Here is an 8,883-nt window from a genome sequence, read left to right as displayed (position 1 = left end):
GAAGAAAAAAATTCACGGTTGAATACTTATTTTCAAGAAAAATATCCGTACAGTCATAAAAAACTTTGAGAAAGTTGTGAACTTCTTTTGCTTTGCTCCAATCATCTGCACTTGGCAACTAAGAATATGTTCTATCATGCACCGCATATTTAGAAAATGTAATATCTAAGTCTATTTTTATATATAACATTTCATACGTCGAGCTCTATAAGACCTGTAACCTAGACCGTATTGTTCTGTAGGCTTCCGCGGTCCTTCCAGTAGAATTTTGGCAATCCTCGACCCGTATCCGACATTTGCTTGCGATCCTAAGTCGGGTCCCGCATACCGAAGTTGGCTCAAACTGAAACTTGTATCTTAGCAACCGCACCATCATCGCGGTTCAATGCCTCGACCCACGCACTGATCCGATACCCATGGTAGAAGAAGTAGGCCCACAGAAGAAAACGCTGCGCGTTGCAAATCTCGAGGGAATCTCTACGACATGTCCTATCAATCAATCAATCAATCAATGTCAAGTATAAGTCAAGCACACTCTATACCCCAAGTACAACAACCCATCCCTTCCCATTCCCAAAGTCAACTTTCTCTCTCTCCACCCATCCCTTTCTTACAACCCCATCACTCCACCCATCACCCATCACACCACACCCCATCCCATTTCACCCATCACTTCTCTCTCTCTCCCTCATTTCTCAAAATATCTTCCAAGCAACAACATCCCACATCTAAGCTCTCCTTCTTTTAAATAAAAAGTGTGGCCCACCCTCTCATCTCTCATCCCCACCATCAAAACCCCATCAACCACCACTAAAAGTTGAGCATAGGAGCATACAAGCGTAAGGGAACAAGAAGGAGGCCAATAGGTGGGTGATCTACCATTAATTTGTATTTAAGGGCCCACTTATAGGTGGGACCCATTATGATGTATGTGTTGTAATCATGAGGGGCCCATAGTGGCGGGGCCCCTCCATAACTGTCTCTCTTGTTTTTCTTCCTCTTTCTCTCTTTATCCTCCCCCTGAATGAAGTGGGCCCCACCAATTTATGTTAAATCTACTCCATCCATCAAACGGTGTGGCCCACCGCATTTCAAGCGGGATCTATCGTCCGTTGGGATGGTGGGAAGCTCTACATATTGACTAAGTAATATATATAATATATTATATTTATACCATATTTATATATATACATCCATGGGGGGCCACGTCCATGTGGGACCCACCATGATACTTGTGTTATTTCCACACCATCCAGCGTCCAGGGACGTTGGACGTGGCTCAACAATGAAGTGTGAATTGGCGTGGGGTGCGGCTAACAGTGAAGTGTGAACTGACGTTGGAGTGTACTAATTTACAGTGCTTGGGGTGGGCCGCTCATGCGGGCCCCACCTTAATGTATGTATATAATCCACGCCGTCCATTCTATTTCTCAGCCCATTTTAGGCGTTGAGCCGAAAAATGAGGCCAATCCGATAATCAAGCGGGCCATACCATAGGAAATAGTTATGTTTATTGTTAAAAACCTGCCTTGATATTTTTATTCGCCAAAATATGCTGCATATTGGGCTTTTTTAGCTTGTCTTGAGTCGTAGAAGCCAATGGGAGGGGTAGGTTTCCCTGATGAGGGCCCCACCTAGGAAATTCTCAGAAAGATCCATTTTTTTAAAAAAAAATTATATATAACATGTAGCCTGCTGCTGCCAACGTCCCCAGGACGCGCAGAAGCATCCTGCACTGCATGGGCATTGGAGGTAGGGACCTTGGGTCCCAGTTGTGGGCCCCACCATGATGTGAGTTGAATATCAATACCGTGAATTTGATGGGCCTCCCTCCTAGCTATGGGCCACCCAAAAAAAATCAGCCGTCTACATGACTCAGGTGGCCCACGTCACAGGAAACAGTGGATTGAACGTCTACCATTGAAACCCTTTTTGGGTCAAGGACGTTTGAATCAAATGATATTTATTTTTCCTCTTCACACAGGTCCGTGTGACCTTATCAACAGGTTGGGTGGAAATAAACATTATGGTGGGCCCCAGGTCTGTGGGACCTTACCAGTAGGTTGGGTGGAAATAAACATTTCGGTGGGCCCCATGTCTGTCTGACCATGTCAATAGGCTAGGTGGAAAATAGACATTATGGTGGACCCCACGCGGGATCTACTGATGTATGTTTTGTAATCCACACCTTCCATTAGTGTGGACCCCACCATGAGGTATGTACTTCATCTATGTCGTCCATCCCTATGGGACCCACCATGATTCATGTGTTGCATCCAAACTGTCCAACCATTTTTTTAAAGATAAATTTAAGGCTTGAGACAAAATAAGACACATCTATTTATCATGTGGACCACAATGCACGATGAGGATTGGACGGCTACCATTTAAATCCTTTGGGACCTTATGATCAAATTAGATGGGAAATAAATGTTATGGCAGGCCTTGGGAATTTTAATGGTGGAAGTCATTATCACCACTTATATTTGGGTGTGGCCCATTTAATATACATGGGGCCCATTGGTGTAGCCCATTTGATGTATTTATGGCCCGCCCACTAAGGCCCACCTTAGTATCTATATAAGGCCCATGGATTATGGCCCATTGCAATGTACATAAGGCTGATTAGTGTGGCCCTTGATGAGGCCCACCTTGATAAATATAAGGTCCATGTGATTAGGCCCATCTTGATGTAGTTATGGCCCATCCGTTGAGGCCCACCTTGATATATACGAACCCATGTTATGAGGCCCATTGTGATGTATTCAAGGCCCATCGGTTATGGCCCATTGTAATGTACATAAGGCCCATTGGTGTGGCCCATTGGTGAGGCCCACCTTGATAAATATAAGGCCCATGTGATGCCGCCCATTTGATGTATTTAAGGCCTAATGGGATGTATTTAGGTCCATTGCAATGTGTCATTTCTTCATGGTGTATATAATGATGTTTATAACGGGCTGTGCCCTAGGAGCAATGATGGTTTGATGTCCACACTGTAAGGATAATGTTGGTTAAATGTCCGCATTGTCACTCTCCCTAGGGCCCATTGATAAGCTCTACTTGTAGTGTGTAGGCCGTCTAGGCCCATCTCCATTATGAACAGATTCCATCACCATCTAACATGTTTAGTATAGATCCATGATTCATGCTCATACGCATCATATGTATGCTTGATATGAGGAGTGACTGATCATAGCATGTGCCTTCGGGCAGATTGTTTATGGGCTCCCTGATAGACGGAGTCGCCCTTCACGACCGCGGTACGCGCAAGATTGTTAGATGACTGGTAGTGTGATTCATGTACTTCGTATTTGTATGACATGATTAGTATATGCCCTAGCAACATCAGGGCCATTGCCTCCACAGAAACATCTTGGGTGGCCAGATTAGATACCGAAAATATTATTTCTAGTATCAGGGCGTCATAGATGTCCCTGGGTGAAAATCCCTAAACCCGATGGTACAAGAGGATGACTCCAATGTCGAGAGCGAGTGGATATATGAGCGCGCGCGGACTGTATACCAGTACACTGCATCTCTCACTGTGTCATGGTCGGTTGTAAAGGGGTGTGACCTTACCCGCCTGAGTGAGGGGAAATTATCTAGGTTGAGTTTGACCAGCTTGAGGAATCGGTCCGCTATCGACGAGCTGGGCTTAATATTGGCAGGAGGAAGTGAGGTCTCTTCCACTCTCCCATTTGTGCATCTGGATAGGGGCGGGAAGATGGCGTAGAGTGTACTAGATCCTAATTATTATCCAGAATGAGAACTGTACTGATATTTGATGAGTTGTATGAGGATTTGGATGAGGATTGGTATGCTTGAGTTGCATCTCACATCGTATGGTCTTGATATGGCCGATAGCGTTTATATCTTACACCACATAGCCTTGGTACAGCTACTTGCATTCATATACTCATCAGCATGATTCTGCATTACTCTGAACTTCCATTATGAGCACGCTTATATTGCACACACACTTACACCACCCTCTAAGCTTTCTATAAGCTTATGCATGATTGATGCATGTAGGTGACGCTAGGATACAGCCATAGACTCGCCGCAGTTGGAGTGTACAGCCGAGCTTCTGAAGTTTTTGTTACTTTCATTATATTATATTTTCCTTTCATACGCATTGTACTCAAAGTTTTTGATCATAGTGGATTTTATGATGGTGTTCTAGTGGTTATTGTCTGTGGGTTATGCTTATAGTTATGCTTATACTGAATCAAAATTATATTCGAAATCCTCCTTGTAGGATCCCAGGATTGGAACCTAGTGTATAAGTGTTGGGAGCTGAGAATGGGGTACTATGGAGGATGTCGGCATCAGATTCAGTGATCGAAAATTTTGTGAGCTCGATTTCCAAGTTCGGGGCGTGACAGAAGTTGGTATTAGAGCATAACTTGGGAATAACCGAGAACAACGTCACATATTTGCTATGAGTTTAGGATGATTAGGTTTCAAGTGCATAACCTTCCGATTGAGTTCCCTAACATGCGATTCTCAAGGTTGATTGGTGTCCTTATTCTTCCTATGGGACATGCCACGCAGGAGAGTGACCCGATGGACTCCCACTCCACCTCTTGAGGCTCCCACTTTACCACCTGCGGCTCCCACTCCACCCCCAGAGATCCCTACTCCCTAGCCTGAGGATGTCATTCCTCCACCTGAGGCCGATGCAGAGCCGACCGTACCTGTGAGTGCCTCTCAGTTACAGCAGATGTTACAGGCTGTGATGGCTGCACTTCAGGGACAGGGCAGGCGCTCTGCTGTTTCGCCAGCTCAGTCAGAGTAGGAGCACGCAAGTGCCTTACTTCGAGAGTTCCGACAGCTCGAACCTCCACGTTTTCAGGGTGAGCCAGATTCGACAGCAGCTGAGTGGTGGCGCTCCAATGTGGAGAAGATTTTTAATACTATAGCATGTACAACCCAGCAGTAAGTCCGGTTAGCTGTATTTCCTCTCTAGGGAGAGGCCGAGCACTGGTGTTCCTCCATTACCCGTGTTGCAGGGCCTAATCATGTCTGGACATAGGAGGATTTCATTGACCGATTCGAGTAGCAGTACTTCCCTGACCACATTCGTCGTCATAGAGCGTTAGAGTTTGAGACTCTAGAGCAGGAGGACATGTCCGTGGTACACCGCATAGCCCATTTTTTGGTGCTATCGAGATTTGCGCCGTATCTAGTTGATGATGAAGGGCGGAAGGCCCGCTATTTTGAGAACGGCTTGCATTATGGTCTTCCAGGCCGTGTGATTGGGTACGAGCTCCCGACTTTTCAGGCAATAATATGGAGGGCTGAGATTTATGAGATAGAGTGGGCCAGCACGCAGAGTGATCGTAATCAAAGGAGAGGTCAAAAGAGGAAGGCTTCCTCTAATAGTTCCCATTAGCATCAACGACCACAGAGGTACAAGAGCCAACCATCCGCCAGGGCTCCAGCAGCACCATCGGCATCTCTAGCGGCACCACCTTAAAGGTAGCTTTCTGATACTTGTTATGGATGCGATGGGGTAGGACACCATAGGTGGGAGTGTCCCCGACCTTAACAGCAGCAACCAAGAGCACCACAACAGCCTCCACAGCAGCCGAGAGCACCGCAACAGCCTCTACAGTAGCAGCGACAACAAATTCCACCGCCGAGGCCCCCTCAGCAGAAGCATCAGCACCAGCCTCCAAGACCGCAGTAGTAGAGGCAGCAGTTTCGAGCACCTCAACGACATCAGTAGTAACAGCATCCTCCGTGGGGATAGGCACCTCCCCAGCCAGCTCAAGCTAGATTCTATGTAGCTCAGCAGGACCCGCAGACCTCTAGAGGAGTCATTGAGGGTATACTTCCAGTCTCTGCATGCATTGCCCGAGTATTGTTTGATTCTGATGCTTCGTATTCATTCATGTCTGAGGATTTCTGCCGATCAACTGGATTGCCGACAGAGTTTGCTAGTGAGGGATTGATCGTATCGACGCCCTTAGGGAAGACTACAGTATTAGGCCATTTTTATTCGTCTTGCCCTGTTCTAGTCGGTGATATCTTTTTACCCACTGACTTATTTGTACTATTGATGTCAAATTTTGATGTTATCTTGGGCATGGATTGGCTTACTGAGTACCACGTTATTTTGGACTGCTCCGCGAGGACAGTCACGTTCTTCATACCAGGCTTGCAGTAGTTTCAGTTTGTTGTCAAGCCCAGAGGAGAGTCATTATCTTGTTTGATGTCCTGCGCAGTCGAGGAGCCTATTGCCTTGTGTATCGATCAGTTGCCGGTGGTCCGTTATTTTCCTGATGTATTCCAGGAGATTTTAGGATTACCGTCACACCGGCATATTGAGTTCCAAATTGATCTTGTGCCTGGTACCACACCTATCTCATAGGCCTCGTACTGTATGACACTGATGGAGTTACGTGAGCTACAACAGCAATTGGACGAGTTGTGAGAGTTAGGATTCATCCGTTCGAGCAGTTCTCCATGGGGAGCACCGGTACTCTTCGTTAGGAAGAAGGATGGCTTGTTGAGGCTCTATGTCGATTACCGCACGCTCAACCATGTCACGATTAAGAACAAGTACCCGCTCCCGAGGATAGATGATTTGTTTGATCAGCTGCAGGGTGCACAGTTCTTTTTGAAGATTGACTTGCATTCCGGTTATCATCAGATTCGAGTCCGAGAGAACATCCCGAAGAAGGCTTTCAGGACGCGTTACGGTCATTTTGAGTTTCAGGTCATGTCCTTTGGACTGACCAATGCACCCGCGGTCTTCATGCAGTTGATGAACGAGGTCTTCCGTCCATATCTCGATCAGTTTGTTGTGGTCTTCATCGATGACATTCTGATATGTTCAAGGACCCGTGAGGACCATATACAACATCTAGAGATCGCTTTGCAGACCCTCCGTGCCCACCAGCAGTATGCGAACTGGAGAAATGTAAGTTTTAGTAGGAGGAGGTGAAGTTGCTCGGTTATGTGGTGATGAGGGAGGGTGTCGCAGTGTACCCCTCGAAGGTTTAGGCAGTGCGTCAGTGGGGCCAGCCCACAACTACATCCGAGATCTGCAGTTTTCTTAATTTAACGGGCTACTATCGGTGTTTCATTGAGGGCTTCTCCTGTATCGCGGCCCCGTTGACCAGGTTGACTCGGAAGGGCGCAGAGTTTGTTTGGAGCGACGCCTGTGAGTGAGCATTTATGGAGCTGAAGGACCGCCTCACATCTGCTCCTGTCCTCACTCTTCCCTCTGGGAGTGACAGATTTGTTGTATTTACCGATGCTTCACGTATTGGTTTGGGTGTTGTCCTGAAGCAGCATGGGAGACTAGTGGCTTATGCGTCTCGTCAGCTGAAGGTTCTTGAGCTGAACTACCCCATGCAAGATTTGGAGGTGGCAGTAGTCATCTTCGCACTGAAAGTATGGAGACACTATCTCTGTGGGATCAGGTTCAAGCTCTTCTCTAAACACAAGAGCTTGAAGTATCTATTCTCTCAATCTGAGCTGAACATGAGACAGAGACGCTGGATGGAGCTTCTGAAGGATTATGATTTTGACCTCCAGTACCACTCAAGCAAGGCGAATGTGGTGGCAGATGCCTTCAGCCGTTAGCCATAAGGCCTGGTGGCACATATGATGATTCAGGAGTGGAGGATGCTTGAGGATATAACAGAGTACGACTTTGATTTTGGTCTGTAGTCTTCTATCATTCAGCTATCGAGCCTGTCGATTCAACCCTCTCTTGTCACAAGGGTGATCGAGGTTCAGCAGACAGATGAGTCGTTACAGGATTACAGAGCTGAGGCAGCATTTGAGAGTCAAACAGATTGGCAAATTGGTGTTGATGGTGGACTTTGCTTCAGAGGCCGATTGTATGTCCCAGATATTCCCGAGTTGCACAGAGATCTTATAACCGAGCCACACTGATCACGATTTTCTATCCTCCCTGGCTCGATGAAGATGTACCGTGATATGAGGTGAAAGTATTTTTGAGCAAGGATGAAGCGCTAAATCACCAGTTTTGTGGCCGAGTGTGACACATGTCAATGTGTCAAGGCCGATCATCAGAGACCCCCTGGTCCATTGCAGCCGTTGAGTGTCCCAACATGGAAGTGGGAGCATGTGTCGATAGATTTTATCATGGGCTTGCTAAGGACTCAGTGCGGTCACGACACCATCTGGGTCATCGTTGATCGTCTGACGAAGTCGACACATTTTCTTGTGATTCGTGTAACTTGGCCTTTGGACCAGCTTGCGAGGTTATTCATCGAGGAAATTGTGAGACTGCACGGCGTTTCAGTCTCGATCATTTCTGACCGAGACCAGAGGTTCACGTCTCAGTTTTGGAAGAGTTTTCAGAGAGCGATGGGGTCTGTTTTACAGCTCAGCACCGCGTACCATCCGCAGACCGATGGCTAGATCGAGAGGGTCAATCAGATCCTTGAAGACATGCTTTGGGCCTGCGCGATTGACTTCGGGGGTATCTGGGATGAGGACCTGCGATTGGCTGAGTTCTCATACAACAACAGCTATCAGGTGACTATTGGCATGGCTCCTTTTAAGGCATTATATGACAGACCGTGTAGATCTCCGAGTTGTTGGACCGAGGTTGGAGAGCGGCATCTCCTAGGTCCCGAGCTTATGCAGAAGACATCAGAGGCTATTGATATCATCAGGTAGAGGATGCGCACAGCTCAGAGCCGGCATAAGAGTTTTACCGATTGCCAGCATCGTCTCTTGGAGTTTTATGTAGGGGACCATGTATATCTCAAGTTCTCGCCCATGAAGGGCAAGCTTACCCCGAGATTTATAAGACCTTTCGATATCATTGAGCGCATTAGCGCCGTGGCCTAATGGCTTACCTTACCATCTCAATTGTCTGGCGTCCACGATATT

This window comes from Magnolia sinica, chromosome 14 (genome assembly GCF_029962835.1).
Source record: "Magnolia sinica isolate HGM2019 chromosome 14, MsV1, whole genome shotgun sequence".
Classification (NCBI taxonomy): domain Eukaryota; kingdom Viridiplantae; phylum Streptophyta; class Magnoliopsida; order Magnoliales; family Magnoliaceae; genus Magnolia; species Magnolia sinica.
Note: the sequence above shows the minus strand (reverse complement) of the source record.